Source organism: Dermochelys coriacea, chromosome 2 (genome assembly GCF_009764565.3).
Source record: "Dermochelys coriacea isolate rDerCor1 chromosome 2, rDerCor1.pri.v4, whole genome shotgun sequence".
NCBI lineage: Eukaryota > Metazoa > Chordata > Testudines > Dermochelyidae > Dermochelys > Dermochelys coriacea.
In genome coordinates this window covers 27,209,291-27,229,086 of record NC_050069.1, presented here as the reverse complement: position 1 = coordinate 27,229,086, position 19,796 = coordinate 27,209,291, and positions in this window count along the sequence as shown.

Here is a 19,796-nt window from a genome sequence, read left to right as displayed (position 1 = left end):
TCCTTTAAACCATAGGCAGGTGCTGCCATCTTGTGTTGCAAATAAAACTGTAGGCAAAGGGCTTGCTGGAATCCTCCCACTATATTGGTTACACGCTCTCTGGTTATGTCCCTGAGATCTACAACCCAAATGTGAATCAATGGAACTGGCTGTGTATTTACTGCATTGGACAGCAAGTACTTTCCCTAGACAACAATAGTATTGTCTGGTTTACTAATTGATGTTTGTGAAGCTCTTTGATGGCATAAACTAATTATTAAGAAGTAAATAATGTGTAGTATTGTTTTGATTTATTCCCTGCACTACTCTTCCTTTGTTTCCTCAATCTTTAAAAACAAGCGTTTATTCTCTTGATAGCTGAATCTATTGTCTAGTCACAGATTGGGGTTTTTTTTGTTTGTTTTTTCCCATAAGCATATTTGTATTTTCCCTTGAGCTGTAATAAATAGAACTGTCCCTCAAAAAATGATGCAAGTGTAAGCTAATACATTTCAGGGAATGAGGCCTCCTTGGTTTGAGACCTGGCTCTGCTGCTTGCTTGCTGTGTAACCTTGGGAAAGTTATTGAATTCCTCTGGGCCACCTGTAAAGCTGGTGTAAAATCATGCATATGTCAGAAGGGTGATATAAGGTTTGTCTAATTAGACTCAAAGTAAGGTTTCTAGGTTGGGATTTTCCAATGAACCTGTGGGGAGTTAAACACCCAACCCTCCCTTCCTGAATTTCAATGAGAGTTGGGTGCCTTACACCTTTAGGCTTCTGTGAAACCCTACCCAAGAGTTTTGAGCAGCTCTATAAGGAGGGATGCTGCCCAGATAGCAATACCTGAATGCATTGTGCTTCCCAATCCACTAGCTGGAATTGCTCGCAAGAGGCCCTTGCTATAGTAGTAGGGGAGCTCCCAGTACCCACATCTATGCTTTGTTTTGCAAGAGGATAGGATAATGGCCATGCGCCTGCTCCACCAAGACATGCCCTCTCTGGGCCAGCAGCACGTGCAGAGTAGTCCTCCTCTTCGGCCCACAGCGAGCAGAGAGAGACAAATTATGGCTGCCGACTTAGAATCACAGACTCATAGGGCTAGAAGGGACTGCAAGGGTCATCTAATTTAACCCCCTGCCAAAATGCAGGATTTGTTGTGTCTAAAGCATCCAAGAGAGCCTCCTTTTGAAAACCTCCAGTGAAGAAGCTTCCATGAGTCCCCTGCATACATTATCTTCGCACAATACCCAGAATGCTATACAGCCCTTAGTGTGTGTGTTAACCACTTTCAGACCCTCCTGGTGCCCTCAGTCAAAGGGCCAGCCATAATCACACTTGTTGTGCTCCCATGAGCAAAAGGAATACTGCTAGTGTCACTTACCAGCTAACTGGGGTGGGCTGAAGGTGAGCCAGCAGCTCTGCCCCTTTGACAGCTTGCTGCCACAGTTTAGTCCTTTAATTATAAATTTTCTTGTGCGGGTGTAACCTATGAGTGAAACCTGTTGGTGAGTGTGTGTTATAGGTTCCCCTTGGGGCTGATCAGTAGAGGGTATGAGCTGTGATAGCCCCTAGTTACAGAGGCTAGGCTCTTTAGATCAAGCGGTACAGATCATGCTTTTAATTCTGGAGTGTTCCTGCATCAATCCCTTAGGTCAGGCATGAAGGAAGCCATCACAGAAGGGTTTTATTTTCCTACCTTTCTGCGAAGTGCCAGACAAACTACTAGCTATTATAGAAATAATATATGCTATTGATTGGCTTGAGAATTAGAAATATAATAAAAATGCATAATAAATAGAAATAATGTAAATGCATACTAAGAAATATTAAATTACCATTAGTGATTACCAATAAAGGCCAATATTTATCAATTGATACCACACATTTATCAGAGTGGGGTCCTGTTATAAATGGTTATATCTCAAACCCCACTGTCTGCTAACTGCTGGCAAATGCTGACTTTTATTAATAGCAGCCACTATACCTAGCAATGGCAAAGACCACATAGGTGGCCTTTCTTCAAGTCTCTGGAAACACAGAGCTAATTAGGCTAATAGCAGTTACAGTGTTGGCAAAACATGACAACGCCAAAGCTATGAACATCCACGAGACAGTCAATCTGCTTGCCTAATAGCTGGTCTCTAAAACAAATTAACAGCTGCCTGCTTCTTGTATGTAGTCATCCTATTAACTACTCGAGAGCTTAGTCTCCACATCCAAGGCCTGAGTCTGCAAAAAGAAGTGCCTGGAAGGTTTTATGATAATGGCAATGAGGAAGAAGTTTGTTTGGTTTTTTTTGGGGAGAGGGGGGCGGGAATATTGGGAAAATAGCCTGAGGTCACAAAGAGCTATAAACAGTTTGCTGAATGTTCCTGAGATCTGTATGATTGCTGCTACATAGGAATATGTTGTGAAGAGACTTAAGAAAGAAGTAAAACTTAAGAGTGTGTGTGTGGGGGGGGGAATCTTTGGGGGGGGGATTACACTTTCCTTGACTGCTCTAAAATAGAAATGTGCCTCCTGCAAGTAAGGAAAGGAAAGGATTTGCAAACTACGCAGAAAAGAACACTGTGCAGCCATAAACTTGTCTGAAGTTTGGGGACGAATGGAAAGCTTTGGGCATACTAGTGGGGACACACAGAACTTTCCTTTGTTCTTTATACATAGCTGTAGCTTCTGAGTTAAAGCCAAATGGAAGGGAGACATGAGCTCAAGTCTGTTTCTAAAAGGGGAAATAAGGTACTGGATAACTTCGACATGGCAGTATTGTTTGCTATAGCATAGGTTGAAGGGGGAGCAGGACAAGTTGGTGTTGAATGCTAAGTAGGCTTGAGGCAAAGCCTACTCTCCTCCCCCTTCCTCATTAAAACAAATCCTCCTACCTGTACAGTGGCTATTGTGGATCACTTTTACAATCAGAGCATATAGGCAAATTGACAGTATACAGGCTCCAAAACGGCAAGACTGATGCACATGTGACTATGGCTGTAGGAAGCTCTTTTGGAAGGTCTTGGACACTGTGCATTGTTACCTTTCTCCTCTGTGAATTTCTAAAGCATCCTTTACCAATGGCTTTCCCGTCTTGATTAGTAGAGAAGCACTGGTTTTGTCTGCTTGTTAATGAACCCTATTCTCCCTTTGTTCCCTTCTCTACTTATGATATTTCTTTCAGAGATACCATACTTACACTAGTCTGATTTCATAGCTGCTCTGAGCATGGAAATCCTTTTAACTTCAACAGGAGCTGTATGCATAGAGCAGTTCCAGAACTGGCCCATGTATATTTGAGAAACGTGTGTTGAACAGTAAAAGTGCAATAAAACTGCCTTCTTTAGCATTTTTAGCTACATGCCATCTTTCAAAGCTTTTCCTCCAGAAGTGGGACTTTTCCCTGTGATCTTTCACTTCAGCCCTTACCATTTATATCATTGCATCCCTGTGGCTAAACTTCGGGATTTTGTGCTTCCTGTTTCGGTAGCCTGTATCCATGGACGGAATAGAAGGTATCACCCTTGTTCATTTTCTGAATCTGAATGAATAACACACATTCTTAACTGTTAATATCTCAGAGTAGATAAATAAGCATTCACTGTAGTGATGAATGTTTCTCTTGGCTCTTCTTCTGCAACGATTTATCCATTGTGTGCAACTTGATTATATGCTGTAATTCTGCATCTCTATCCCATATCATGCCCTTAAGATCCATACATGTTGAAGTACATTTGGCTAAAGATTACTCCCTTCCCTTTCCTCCAGGAATCTGCTAGTGGGGGGAGAGGGGCAGGGAATAGATAGGAAGTGGATGGGCAGACCAGGGCTAGGCTGTTTTGGTTATCTCTGCTACCCCGGCACCTATTGTAAACAATAAAGGAAAGTTGAAGCATACCCAGGGGACTCTCAGGAGGCACTCTACCAGCCTTGGATTCTCAGGAAAGGTAAGATCCGACAGCGGGAGGGAGCATCTTAGGTCTCTTGTTGTTTTCGTAGATCTCCTGGGTTCTTTTAGAATAATGTCACTGTGGTTAAGGGCATTCAGGGATGAGGAAAAATCCACATAACTGAGCATGTAGCTGTACCAACCTAACCCCTGGTGTGTAGATGCTAGGATGCTTCCATCAACCTAGCTTTTTTCGTCTAGGGAGGTGGTGCCCCTACACCAATGGAAATGCCTTTCCATCTCTGTAAGCTCTGTCTGCATTATGAGGTTACACTGGCCTAGCAACAGCATCTTCGCTATTTCCCTGTAGTCCCCATAGTGTAGAAGTGGCCTTATTGATGTTAATGGGATTAGAGAATGCTGATCCTGGGTCAGGCCTTCACTCCTGCTGGGAACTAGGAAATCCAGATGAATGCAGCAAAAGTGGAGGGTAATGGGAAAATTTAACTAAAAAAAGCAAAGTTCAAGGGATGACTAGGGAGGAGTATAAAAATATTGCTCGAGCATGCAGGAGTGTAATCAGGAAGGCCAAAACACAACTGGAGTTGCAGCTAGCAAGTGTTGTGAAGGGTAACAAGATGGGTTTCTACAGGTGTGTTAGCAACAAGAAAAAGGTCAGGGAAAGTGTGGGACCCTTAATGAATTGAGGAGGCAACCTAGTGATGGATGATGTGGAAAAAGCTGAAGAACTCAATGCTTTTTTTGCATCGGTCTTTACAGACAAGGTCAGCTCCCACACTGTTGTCCTGGGCAACACAGTATGGGGAGGAGGTGAGCAACCCTCAGTGGTGAAAGAACAAGTTGAGGACTCTTTAGAAAAGCTGGACATGCACAAGTCCATGGGTCCAGATCTAATGCATCCGAGGGAATTGGCTGATGTGATTGCAGAGCCATTGGCCATTACCTTTGAAAACTTGTGGTGATTGAGGGAGGTCTCAGATGACTGGAAAAAGGCAAATATAGTGCCCATCTTTAAAAAAGGGAAGAAGGAAAACCCAGGGAAACTACAGATCGGTCAGCCTCACCTCAGTCCCTGGAAAAATCATGGAGCAGGTTCTCAAGGAAACAATTTTGAAGCACTTGAAGGAGAGGAAGGTAATCAGAAATAGTCAACCTGGATTCACCAAGGGCAAATCATGCCTGACCAACCTGATTGCCTTCTGTGATGAGATAACTGGCTCTGTGGATATGGGGAAAGCAGTGGACGTGATATATCTTGACTTTAGCAAAGTTTTTGATACCACAGTATTCTTGCCAGCAAGTTAAAAAAATATGGACTGGATGAATGGACTATAAAGTGGATAGAAAGCTGGCTAGATTGTCGGGCCCAATGGGTAGTGATCAAGGGCTCGATGTCTAGTTGGCAGCAGGTATCAAGCAGAGTGCCTCTGGCATTGGGGACGGTTTTGTTCAACATCTTTATTAATGATCTGGATGATGGGATGGATTGCACCCTCAGCAAGTTCACAGATGACACTAAGATGGAGGGAGAGGTAGAGAGACTGGAGGGTAGGGGTAGGATCCAGAGTGATCTAGACAAATTGAAGGATTGGGCCAAAAGAAATCTGATGAGGTTCAACAAGGACAAGTGCAGAGTCCTGCATTTAGGATGGAAGAATCCCATGCACTGTTATGGGCTGGGGACCCACTGGATAAGCAGCAGTTCTCCAGAAAAGGACCTGGGGATTACAGTGGAGGAGAAGCTGGATGTGAGTCAGCAGAGTGCACTTGTTGCCAAGAAGGCTAATGGCATATTGGGCTGCATTAGTAGGAGCATTGCCAGCAGATTGAGGGACATGATCATTCCCCTCTATTAGACATTGATAAGGCCACATCTGGAGTATTGTGTCCAGTTTTGGGCCCCCCACTACAGAAAGGATGTGGACAAATTGCAGAGAGTCCAGTGGAAGGCAATGAAAATGATTAGGGGGCTGGGGCACATGATTTACGAGGAAAGGCTGAGGGAACTGGGCTTGTTTAGTCTGCAGAAGAGACGTGTGAGGGGGGATTTGATAACAGCCTTCAACTACCTGAAAGGGGGTTCCAAAGAGGATGGAGCTCGGCTGTTATCAGTGGTGGCAGATGACAGGACAAGGAGCAATAGTCTCAAGTTGCAGTCAGGAGGGCTAGGTTGGATATTAGGAAACACTAGTTCACTAGGAGGCTGGTGAAGCATTGGAATGGGTTCCCAAGGGAGGTGGAGGAATCTCCATCCTTAGAGGTTTTTAAGGCCCGGCTTGACAAAGCCCAGGCTGGGATAATTTAGTTGGTGTTGGTCCTGCTTTGAGCAGGGAGTTGGACTAGATGACCTCTGGAGGTCTCTTCCAACCCTAATCTTCTATGATTCTATGATAAGGGATGGTGACGGTTTTGCTGGGTTATTTCATCCCAACCAATTTAATTGTATGCATTCAGAAGGGCTAACTCTTACAATGACATATTTTAAAACCTGTATGCTTTCTTTTTGGCATGAGGGAATTTGGATTTCATGAAAGAAAGAGGCTGTAGCTAAGCAAAGCAAGGCCAGGTGTCTTGAAAGCTTCCCCAACAGATCTCTAGAGATGTCCCTTATACCTGATTAGCAACTCCCTTGTCACTGTGGTCTCGATCAAAGACTGCCAAATGTGTTACATCATGGAAGACTGTCCAGAGGTTTTGTGGTGTGCAAGACTGGCAGCTAGGAGGAGACCACCAAACTTATGGTGACTTGTGCTGATACTTGGAGGCAGAGGTGAGTGGCTATTGCATATGACCAATTGTATTTTACATATGACAAATCTTAATGAAACATGCATTGCATTTTTGAAGCAAGGAGTTTGTTCTGAGTCCAAGGACTGCTCCATTTATAGCTTGTGTAATTTCAAGCCCGCATTTCACAGAGAGCCCTAAACAATTACTTAAATGGAAAGATCTAAGGATTTTAATGACAGGAGCAGCTAATAATCCACATAAGTGATGGGAACCTCATTCCTGAGCTGTACTCACCTCTGTGATTTTAACATTATTCCTAACTTGGCACATTGGAGGACACTTCTGCTGCATTGCAAAGGTCACCTTTATATTATCTAGAGTGATGGCAGTATACGTGTTTGGTGCATCTTCAGCATATGAGGTGAGCACTGCCCATCAGTATTTTCTAATGCAACAAAGAATGGAAATGCAGGGCTTCACACCAGCGGAATAGACTCAGCCCTTGGAAAGCAACAGCATGAGCTCTTCCACATCATTACTTTTTATTATGCTCCCTGTACATTTCTGCAAAACAGGGAGATGACAAACAGCGGAGCTATTTTCATCCTTTGACAGAATGAATCTCTAGCTTTGGCCCTACCTCATTGTGTGTGCCCGTGTGTGTGCCCTGAAAAGCATTTTTCTCAGTGACTAGAAATTTAGAGCCAAACTACTGTTGAAAAGGTCAGTCATCATGGCAGCCTAAATGAAATGTTTATTTGAAATGGAATATCAGTTGCAGGTATACTGGTGCTCTAAGTCACTTGTGTTTTTGTTTTCTTTTCCTTAAAGCTCAGTAAAGTGTTGTAAGGGCCGTTGTAATGCATGACAGAGCCTGTCTGGAGAGGGCTTCGTTTTTGTTTCTAAGGTCATGTACAGTGAGTCTTCTTCTCTCCATGGGCTATGCAGAGATCTTAAGAAAGGCGTGACATAACAGGACAAATTCTAACCTCAGTTATAGGGCTGGCTGGGAATTTTTCACCTAAATGTTTTTCTGTGGGAAAATGCCAATTCATAGAAACTAGAGCTGGGGGAATAACTGATTTCTATTTTATTTATTTATTGGTTTGGTGGCAGTTGTGAAAAAATGAAGAGAAAATTTTCAGTTCAGATCAAACTGAAGCCAAAAATTGTGAAAAGTTTTGGTCAACTGGGAAAAAAAACTTCATCAAACAAAACACATTTCGTTTGCTCTGAAATGGATTTTTCCAGGTGGGTAAGGAGACTTTCCTTCTGGACTAATGCTTAGTGCTAATTGTTAGTCCTTTTACCTAGGATGTGAAAGACCCAGGTTCCATTCCTCCCTCTGCCTGGAATAGGGAAGGGATTTGAACTTGCTTTTCTGTGTTGCAAGAGAGCACCCTAGCTACTGGGCTGTAAAATGATGAATTATTTCTACACAGTGGAGCAGCATTATTAGAGCAGGAACTTGAAATTGGGTCTTTCACAGCCCAATGTGAGTGCCCTGGCCACAGTCACTCTCACTTACTAGATCTGTCCTGGTGGTTATTCATTATAATTAGGGCTGTCAAGCAATTGAAATTAATTGCAATTAATCACACTATTAATAATAGCATACCATTTATTTAAATTTTTTGGAATATTTTCTACATTTTCAAATATATTGATTTCAATTACAACACAGAATGCAAAGTATACAGTGTTCACTTTATTTTTTATTACAAATATTTGCACTGTAAAAAACAAAAGAAACAGTATTTTTCAATTCACCTCAAATGAGTATGTAGTGCATCTCTTTATCATGAAAGTTGAACTTACAAACGTAGGATTATGTACAAAAAATAACTGCACTCAAAAATAGAACAATGTAAAACTTTAGAGCCTACAAGTCCACTCAGTCCTGCGTCTTGTTCAGCCAATCACTCAGACAAACAAGTTTGTTTACATTTGCAGGAGATAGTACTGCCCTCTTCTTGTTTATAATGTTACCTGAAAGTGAGAACAGGTGTTCTCATGGCACTGTTGTAGTCGGCATTGCAAGATATTTACGTGCCAGATGCACTGAAGATTCATATGTCCCTTCTTGCTTCGACCACCATTCCAGAGGACATGCATCCGTGCTGATGACTGATTCCGCTCAATAGCGATCCAAAGCAGTTCAGACCAACACCTGTTCATTTTCATCATCTGAGTCAGATGCCTCCAGAAGAAGGTTGATTTTTCTTTTTTTTGGTGGTTCAGGTTCCGTAGTGTCCACATCAGAGTGTTGCTCTTTTAAGACTTCTGAAAGCATGCTCCACACCTGATCCCTCTCAGATTTTGGAAGGCACTTCAGATTTTTAAACCTTGGGTTGAGTGCTGTAGCCATCTTTAGAAATCTCATATTGGTACCTTCTTTGTGTTTTGTCAGCTCTGCAGTGAAAATGTTCTTAAAATGAACAACATGTGCTGGGTTATCATCTGAGACTGCTGTAACATGAAATATATGGCAGAATGCAGGTAAAACACAGAGCAGGAGACATAAAATTCTCCCCCAAGGAGTTCAATCACAAATTTAATTAACACATTATTTTTAACAAGCATCATCAGCATGGAAGCATGTCCTCTGGAATGGTGGCCGAAGCGTGAAGGGGCATATGAATGTTTAGCATATCGGGCACATAAATACCTTGCAATGCCAGCTACAAAAGTACCACACGAACGCCTGTTCTCACTTACTGGTGACATTGTAAATAAGAAGCGGGTAGCATTATAAACAAACTTGTTTGTCTTAGTGATTGGCTGAACAAGAAGTAGGACTGTGGGAACTTGTAGGCTCTAAAGTTTTATATTGTTTTTTGACTGCAAAAAAAATCTACATTTGTAAGTTGCACTTTAACGATAAAGAGATTGCATTACGGTATTGTATGAGGTGAATTGAAAAATACTATTTCTTTTGTTTATCATTTTTAAAGTGCAAATATTTGTAATAAAAGTAATAATATAAAGTGAGCAATGTACACTCTGTATTCTGTGTTGTAATTGAAATAAGTATATTTGAAAATGTAGAAACACATCAAAATATTTAATACGTTTCAATTGGTATTCTGTTGTTTAACAGTATGATTAAAACTGTGATTAATTGAGATTAAAAAAATTTTTTTAGTTAATTGTGTGACTTAACTGCGATTAATCAACAGCCCTAATTATAATCCATAACAATGCTAAGTATCCGAATCCTCATTTAAGTAAATAACTAAATGGCCTTGATTTCACAGGGGCTTCGCATTTGAAGTGCCCCCTACAGAAACATCCATAAGGGCTGCAGGATCAGGCTCCTTATTCCTCCAGCTCCCTAGTTAGCTAACTTTGCAGTGGAAGATAAACTATGGTGATTATTTTAAAATAGACTGGATACCCACCAATCACATTTAACATTTATATTCTGTGTCCCCTAGACAGGAAAAGATGACAAAAAAAGAAGAGCTTTGGCAGGAATGTGAAGGCTTAGTGATTTCACACACGCACTCACACGAAGTCCCCTTCTCTGCAGCATGCCTGCCAAGTTCCCAGTTTCAGCTCCTGCTGCCCTTACTCTTTAAACTACAGCCACTGAAGCAGATCCTAAATTGGTTCCCCAAAAGGCAGCTGCAGTTGCTTGGCTGAATGGCATGAGTCCTAATAGCAGCAGCAGCAATCACCGGAACAGCAGGATCTCTGTTGTCTCTTTTTGGATGTCATCTTGATTTAATCTCTTGATGCCACTTCTACTCTGGGCTTCTTGTTTGGTGTTTCTCTAGCTAATGTGTCCATTAAATATGTTCCCTCTCCTCTCTCTTATGCTACTCTCATTCCACAATTCACCACAGGTAAAATAGCTTCTCTGTAATGGAAGTGTTTCTGTAAAGAGTTGTACAATGTAACTGAATGTTTCTGTAAAGAATGAGCCTCATTGATCCTGTGCTGGGCCTATTAGAGGTGCAAGCACAGAGCTTGCATCTCAGCGGTGGGGTATGTTAAAATAACTTCAAGCCCCATTTGTACCCTCTTGATTCGGGACTGCTTAGGGGGCTGGAGAGATCCCTGATGTAACATAACTTAGACAGGCCCCTATGACTGTTTTAAGATACCCCCTGGAGCTGCACTATCATAGAATCATAGAAGATTAGGGTTGGAAGAGACCTCAGGAGGTCATCTACTCCAACCCCCTGCTCAAGCAAACCCAATCCCAACTAAATCATCCCACCCAGGGCTTTGTTTATGCCTCCCATGTCTGCACTTTCAGCCTTCATCTGTCTCCTACAGTGCTTGTGTCAAGGGAGTTCTCCCCTAACCAGAACTAAGGCTTTTAGGGTTCCTCTATGCTACTCTGGTCCTTTAACCAGGCATAAATGGGCCAGGGAAGGTGCAGTGTTGAGATGTGACCTGTTTGAGAGACAGTCTATATTCATGAAGAGAATATCTCCTTATCAATCAAGGACCTTAGCCAAAAGCAAAATTTTCAATAGCACATAAGTGACTTAAGAACATAAGTCCATTTTCAAAAGTGACCTGGGCACTGAGGAGCCTAAATCTCACTGACAGTGAGTGGGACGTAGCCACCGACATCACTTAAGCTCTTCTGAAAAAATTCCCCCTATTCTTTGAAGGTAGGAGAAAACGACCAAATTAACCATGTTCTTGTACACACCTGGTGGGTGTCCCTTACTGAGAAGTAGCAGTAGGGTTTTCAAATATAAACATGGCATTTTAAAATCTTCAGAAACTAATACATTTTTCAGGAGCAAAAAATGGACAGACTGCAAACTGCTGATGGCAAAGCAGATGCAAAAGAGTGTGTGTGCAAGGCAGGTCTCTGTTAGAATGCTAACATTGTATAATGCATATGAGAGTAAGCTTGGTGGTCTCAAAACAGCCGCTGTAGCTGCTGGCCCATGAAAGAGCTATGGACCCCCTCTGCATCATAGAAAGTTACTGACAGTTCTGAGGAGATAAATATCCCCTCTCCAGTGGCCTGGCAGTGCTTCATTTCACATTTTAAAAAAAAAAAGCTCTGCAAAAGGCAGCAGCTAGAGCTGTGTGAAACTCAGTGGTTCCAGTCAAACACGAGTTGTGTGAGGCTTTTCTTTGGTATTGATTTGCTTCAGTGTGCACCTGTGAGGTTTGCTCTGCGTTCAGCTCTGGAGCCACCTGCTTCTTTTTCCTATACTTGATCCCAATGGTTCAGATTCTCCTATCCTTTACCCTCTAAGGAGTCCTTTACTCTGTGAGACATCCCATTTAACTCAATGGGGCAGAATGCCTCCTGCCTCTTCCTAGGTTGGGATTCCTCCACCCACATGCAGGCATGGGGAATGATCTAAGTTAGATGGATAACATAACTGGTGATATCAGCAGACTGTGGGGAGGACAGAAACCAATCAAATGCAAGGACAGGGAGGCTGCTTTTGTGAGCGCATGTCTACAGGGAACCAGAGCATTTGTACACCATTGTTGCATGATTTTCAGATTGTTGGTGTGGGGGAGAGGGACTGAGGATAAGGTGGTTACTTTGTCTGGTCTTGATTCTGGCACTCTTTCTTACCATCTCCTCCATAAGTAATCCCATCTTGATTGTTTTCACTGTGCACCCTCATAAGGAACAGATAGGGTCCTGCCTTTATAAAGGTGAGGGATTGTGACTGAGTGGATTGAGCACTGGACTGGCACTCAGGAGAACTGGGTTGTATTCATGGATCTGTCAGTAGCTTGCTGGGTGATCTTGGCCAAGTAACTTCACCACTCTGTGCTTCAGTTTTTCCATCTGTAAAATGGGGATAATGAGATTGTCCTCCATTGAGTTTGCTTGGAGAGTCCTTGATCCAATATCTGAGAAGAACATTAAGGTTGCTGTGATGGGGCTTACAGACCCCACTGTAAACCTCAGCAAGGCATGGGGCAGTGAGGGGCCAGGGAGGAGGCCCTGCCCTGTAGCAGCTGCAGGGAATGCTCCAGGTGGCGAGACTGTTTACAAAGGCACTGGTAGGCCAGTAATGGGGGGAAGGAGTTACAGGCTGCAGCAGGAAGTGAGGCTGATGCCTGGAGCTGTTGGCAGAGTGACTATAGCATTGGTAAGGCCACTCTGGGAATGTTGATCTATATTCTCCCCCCCCCCCCCCCCACATACACACTTTTGAAGCTGGAAACTCATGAGAGGCCCTGAAGAATGGGGCATCAATTCCTGGCAGATGAAGTTGGCACTGCTAAGACTGGGACCATGCCCCAAATGGAGGAGTCACAGCTAGGTAGGAAGTGACCTGGGGCAGTGAAACCTGGGGTTGACCAATTGGTGGTCTGGCATTGCAACATCTCTTTAGGGCCCTGGGTCAGGACCCGGTGGAGTGGGAGGGCCTGGGTTCCCTTTCCATCTGTTGTGACGGAACCCTGAAGCGTGGACATACAGTAGAGACTGAAGCCCACTGTGTATGACCTGACAGGACCCTCTCTAGATGAGCAATCTAGAAAGAACTGTGAAGCTACTGCCTGACCCTTAGGCCAGCTGTCTGTCAGGCTGACCAATACAGATGCTAAGAACCAAAGCTGCTGTGAGTTTCCTTGACTGAAAGGTCCATTCCTAAAATGAGCCAAGGGCTTCACTTTGCCATGGATTGGTATTTATTTATTTCATTCTGATTGGGGGGCGGGGTAAGAATCAATGCTAAATGTCTATCTTTGGCTGACCTGGGGAATGGACCTGTCAGCAAGGATAGATTATAAGGCTATTCAAGGATAGAATTGAAGTTGGCTGTTCTCTAGCATGTGTCCACAGGGGGAATTACTCTATCTTAAAGCTGGGCATAAGCACCTCTCTTCTTGGACAGTTGTTTAGCCTGCATCATCAGTTGGTTAGAGCAGGGGACAGGGAATCAGGACTGCTGGATTCTATTCTGGGCTCTGCAACTGATTTATTAGGTGATCCTGGGCATGCCATTTCACCTCTCAAATCCTGTTTGCCCACCAAGAAAATGCATAGGCTATTTCCTCTGTAGAGAGTTGTGGAAGTGGGGAAGGAAATATTGCAAAAATCTGCATGAAATTTCATTTTTCATTGAAATTTGTCAAATTGTTCCAGTCACTCTACTCAGAGATTAGGGTGGTTAGTGATTAGTGAGCACCTCAGATGTGAAATACCATAGAAATACAAACTATCTTTTTTGCAGCTGTGGAGGCAGCTTTCTCTTTTCAAAGGGTGTAGGGAGAGAACTAACACAATAAACTGAACCTTCCTATTGAATTAAATTGACCTTCTGCCTATTCGGCTTCTGCAAGCCTAAGAAATGGATGGATATTCTTGATTCATTCACCCATACTTTGAAGAAATGTGTCAGGCAGAATATATAATTGCAGATATTTCTTTATTAGTTCATAGCCATTTTTCACCAGAATGGACTGAATGATGGCATAACAAACTTACCTGATAAATTTTACCTCCTTTTCTATTCATGGAATGTCCACGAACAGATCTAACTTTTTCCTCAAATGCATTAAATTCTCAAACTTTTAATAATTTGTTTCCTCCTTGCCTTGCTCTTTGAGCTGTTGTTTAATTGTGATTAATCACAGGCATGAATTACATGGCTTTGATTTTGTTTCCTCATTGGGGGACTGTAATTAAGTTTCCAATGGAAATGCTTGCAGGAAGCAAAAGTAAAAATAGCTTTTTGCAAGTATTTAATCTAAGAACATAAGAACGGCAATACTGGGTCAGACCAATGGTGTATCTAGCCCAGTATGCTGTCTTACTACAGTAGCCAGTGCTAGATGCTTCAGAGGGAATGAACAGAACAAGACAATTATCATCCAGTCCCAGATTCTAGCAGTAGGAGGTTTAGGGATATCTGGAGCATAGGGTTGCGTCCCTGACCCTCTTGGCTAATAGCCATTGATTGACTTATCCTCCATGAACTTATCTAGTTCTTTTTTTTTTTAACCCAGTTATACTTTAGACCTTCACAACATCTCCTGGCAATGAGTTCCGTAAGTCCACTGTGCATAGCATTATGTGAAGAAGTTCTTCCTTTTGTTCATTTTAAACCTGATGCCTATTAGCCTCATTGGGTGACTCCTGGTTTTTGGATATGTCAAAGGATAAACAATACTTCCTTATTCACTTTCTCCACATCACTCATGATTTTACACGAGACATCAATCATATCTCCCCTTAGTTGTCTCTTTTCTAAACTGAACAGTCCCAGTCTTTTTAATCTCTCCTCGTGTAGAAGCTGTTCCATACCCCTAATCATTTGGGTTGCCCTTCTCCATACCTTCTCCAAGTCTAATATCTTTCTTGAGATGGGACAGCCAGAACTGCATGCTGTGTTCATGGTGTGGCTTACCTTGGATTTATATAGTGGCATTATACTATGGTCTGTCATATTATCTATCCCTTCCCTAATGGGCCCTAACGTTCCATTCGCCTTTTTTGACAGTTGTGGCACATTGAGTGGATGTTCTCAGAGAACTATCCACAATGACTTCAAGATCTCTCTCTTGAGTGGTAACAGCTAATTTAGACACCATCATTTTGTATGTATAGTTGGGATGTACAATTGTATTGTAGCTTATGTAAGGCTGCTTAGCTTCTGCATTTTATGAACATTCAGCCTGGAATACTCAGTCTCACAAATGCCTGCACAAAGCACCGACAAAAGGGGGGTGACCAGGGCCTAATGGAACTAGCTTAAAAATTCAAAGGAATAGTCCTAGAAAACTGTGTGTAGTAATCTCTACTTTTAACTAGGCAGATATATAAAGGCTATTTAGAGCAGTACTTAGGCAATGAGTGATTATTAAATAATTATCACATCTCTGCCTGTACTAAGGGTTTCTTCAGTACAATATACAGCTGAATTCCAGGATGAGTAGGCAAGGAAAATATATTTGTAACATCGTAATTATAGGTAACAATTTAGTCTCTAAGGTGCCACAAGTACTCCTTTTCTTTTTTGCGAATACAGACTAACACGGCTGCTACTCTGAAACCAATTTACAGGAATAATAACTAAAGTGGATCCAGAAGAACGCCAAGTGTGTCAGCCTTTCTATAGGCAGTGGGAAGAGAGAAGTGCCAGAGACTACATGAATTCCAGTAGGGACTTCCCTATTACTATTGGCTTTATGTGCCAGATACTATGTTGATGGGCAGCAGTGTTTTCACCTAAGGGCAGTCAGGGAAAAATATCAGCATACTGTATAAGTGAATCTATTTTTACACAGTGATGGAATGCCAACTTAACACATGGTAAAATAGAGTGAGCTACCATGCTTACCAGAAATATATTGTAAACCCCACTGCTTTGAGAATATTGCCTGTTTTTTTCCAAATCGTCGTTGTTATCCTTTCAGATTGTCTCTCCAGTCATTGCTGCAATTATAGCTGGTCAGAAATTGGAATTTTTGTTCAATGGGAATGTAGCAAAAGTCACCGCCCTGGACACAGTGGGGTGACACAACGGGATGTTGCAGCTTCCCTATGGTCTTCCTTGACTCAGCTCACCCACCAATGCCTTTTGGGCTGCTTTGGTGACTTACTGGGTCAAGTCACTGCAGCACCAGACTTACCAAACATAGGTCATTAACAGACTTTGGCATCCAAGTCCAAGACAAAGAAAATCTTTGTCCTAGTCTCAAACTGGGTCCACCCTCGTTCCGGTTTGTCTTCCATCCTCTGATTCAAGCACTCTTCTGCCCATTCTCTGGACTCAGCTTTCATCCTTCCTTGGCTCCATTCCATCTCTACCCTTAGCCCCTCCTGAACTCCTTTGGTTGCTCCCTGCTTCTTCCCAAGCAACCACTCCCAGGCTTTCCTGCTTGGAGTCTTCCCTAGGTCTTGCCTGCCTTGTGGTCTCCTCTGGCTTCTCACAGCTTTCTGCTCTCCCCTCCAGCCAGCACCCATTGCTGGCCTTCTTCTTCTCAAGTCCAACCCTGTGCAGGTATAGCAGGGCAGGGCTAATTGAACAGGGCTGACTGGCACAAGGCCCATAGTCCCTTAAAGGGACAGGCCACTCTGTTACAGGGAAATTCTGACACTTTGAAATTTGTTTTCATTTAGTATCTCAACAAAAAGCTGAAATTTCAAAATTTCCCCTGGAACAAAAATTCTGAAATTTCAGTTCAGAACAATGGAATCGCTTCATTTCAATAATGTGGAACCATTTTGTTCTGATAATGTGAAAACACTATACCATAAAAGATGTATAAAATTTGAAACAAAATGTATTGAAATGCTTCAACTTTGTCCCATCAAAAATGTGCAAATAGACACGTGCTCACAAAACATTTTGATTTAGACAAACTGGCAGCCCTGCCTGTGGAAGCTGTGAAAGTACTGGGCTGAGCTTGCAGAACTTTGTGTGACCTTTCCTTCACTTGTTGTTTGTGTAGGTTCACAGATCCTGCACTCAGTCCTCTAGCTGCAGGATATGAGTAACCAATGGGAGTTAATTGTGTCCTGCAATGGGATTCATCACCACTTGTGCTTCTTCATATGTGTTCTTGAGAACCCAAGGAGCTCCAACCAATCCCAGGGGCTCCACTTCTGGTGCACCAAATATAGCTCTGGAGCCACAAACTATCACTTTTGTATAAACTGTAGCAGGGAGACAGTGACTATTTCTTTTATTGCCTCGCAAATCCAGAGACAGAAATAAATAATTTACTCCTCAACGGCTCTCCTGTCTTATGAACTTTTTGCAGAGTTCTTTGCTCACCTGAAATCTGATTGGATTTAAATCCCTGTCTACTCAGTTGTGCCCTTATGACTACCCTTCCTCTTCAGCAAGTCAAAATCCTGGTGCAGAAACCTTAAAAATTGATGTTCTTTCCCCAGCATGGTACAAGCTGTTTTTCAGCTGATCCTATTTACCTTTTAAATCCAACACCGTGGCCTTTATCTTCACACTCATTTTAGAGCAGAACAAATATATAAAATAAAAGCATTTCAACCAATTTCATCACGTTCACTGCCCTTCATCTTCCATCTCCCTTGTTCTTTCTGACCCTCTCAGAACCAGAATTGGCCTGCCTGATTTTCCAACAATAAAATAAAATGGAACAAATGAGTACAAAATAAAATTCATATCTCAAAGGCAAAGTAATCATGAAAAAAACAGTAGTTCAAGAGGTCTTGCTATTAGCTCAACTCCTGTCAACACCACCTCCACAGTGACCCAGCTGCTCTATAGCTCGGTTCTGTAACATCAGATCTTGTAACATTGTGGAATGTGTGAACAATGTTCTGAGAACTTTCAAGTACAGCTCATTGTAGGTTGGTAAATAGGAAAGGGCATGCCATGGGGAAGCAAGCATTCTGATAATGATTTGTAAACATATTCCACTGTTTTCTGGCCTTGCAGAGTTCACAAAGCTAGTGCAAGTTCACAAACCTTTTTGCTATAATTTTATATGCTATAAATATAATTATAAGCTTATGGTATTTTTCAAAGGTGATTTCTTTTTTAAGCTTTCTCTAGCTCAAGGGAAGTCTGTGCTGTGTGTTAGGGATAGACTGTTCCACCTCAAAAGCTAAACTGAAGATGAGAGGAAGCCTGAATTTTTCTTGGAAGAAGAGGATTCTGGCAATGAAGGAAGGTTTTTGAGGCCCCATAACTATAGAAACCAAAGCATAGATTAGTTGATGCTACCTATACCTGCCTAATCAATTTGGGGAAACGTTTCTAAAACACAAAGGACAGGTAAGCATCCAGCTTTCATTGGAAGCAATTGAGAGTTGGGTGTTTAACTCCTACTTGAATATCTCCCCTGCTACTTCTAAAGCATCAGTCACTTCAGTATCTCCTCACTGCTGGCCACACTCTCATGGAGTGTGCTCTCATAACAAAAGGTTAATATTTGTTACGATGAAGGTGGATGCTAAAGATGTTGTGCCAAACAAGTCCTGTTAGATCATATGGGTTGGAATGAGCATCCTGTCCGCATTCTCTTTTTAAATCCCAGGAGATCCTTCACAATTAAGCTGAAATGCTATGGAAAGCAGCATACGTGGAAAAACCCACAATTAGAAACTCAACATCCCCTTGCCACTCAGGTGGGAGGAAGGAAAGCAGCAGCTGCTCAAATTTTAATCTTGTGTGACACCACTGTTCAAGTACTCCAAAGGTTTCAGCAAAGTCCTCTCACACAAGGAAAGAGGTGAAGACCTACCACTCTTGATTTTACAATTGTAACTTACTGAGTAGCAATGACGGGCAAAACCAAGCATGATGATGTTTTTATCCATATAAACTTGAGTTACATGCAAAGTAATCAGGCATTGGCCAAACTTAGTGAAGGGATGTTTGATATTTTTTTCCTAATGCATTTATCCCATCTAAGCAGATCTGGGGCATAACTTCTGCTGGGATATAACTTCTGCTGCAAAAGTTTATTTCAAAAAAGCTATTTTAATGAAAAGCAATGCAAAATAGTACAACTTAATGCACAGTTCTCCCGTCTGTTCTATTATGCATTGATGAGGGAAGTTGCATGATCATTAGGGAAGTTTGAAATTTGGAATCTTTTTATTGAATTTTACATTTCCATCTATTAATGGGAGAAATGACAATAGATTCCTCTTGTACCCAATTTCTGCCATCTGTGCAACTTTTTTCCCTGGAGGGTTTCTAAGAACTAAGTCAAGAGGGGTACCTACACAGTGCCAAGGAAAAAATCTGAATGTGCAGGGAAAGTAAGATTTAGCCCTCTTCCCATATGGTCTGTTACCTTATCTTTCTTCCTCCATTTGTATTCTCCCTTCTCGTTTTGCAAATTGCCTGCTACTTTAGCAGCTTAATTGCCCTTCCTTCATATTCCTTTCTTATTTTTGTCCCTTTCTTTCTAAAATATCTTTCATCTTTCATACTTTCCTAGCAATATGTCTGGAAGAAAATATTCATGAGTCAGCTGTTCAGAATATTACCAATCCTTCTAGGGGCTTGTGTTTCTTCTGAGGCCCCACTAAAAACAAGTTTTAAATTATGTTCATAGTTTAATAGTTTTTAAGGCCACACAGGACCATCTAATCTGACCTCTTGGGTAGTCCAGATCATAGTCCAGCCCAACAACTTGTGGCTGAACTAGAGCAAATCTTTTAGAAACATATCCAGTCTTGACTAAAAAACTAAGTGATAGAGAATTTATCATAGCCCTTGGTAGTCTGTTTCAGTTAGGGC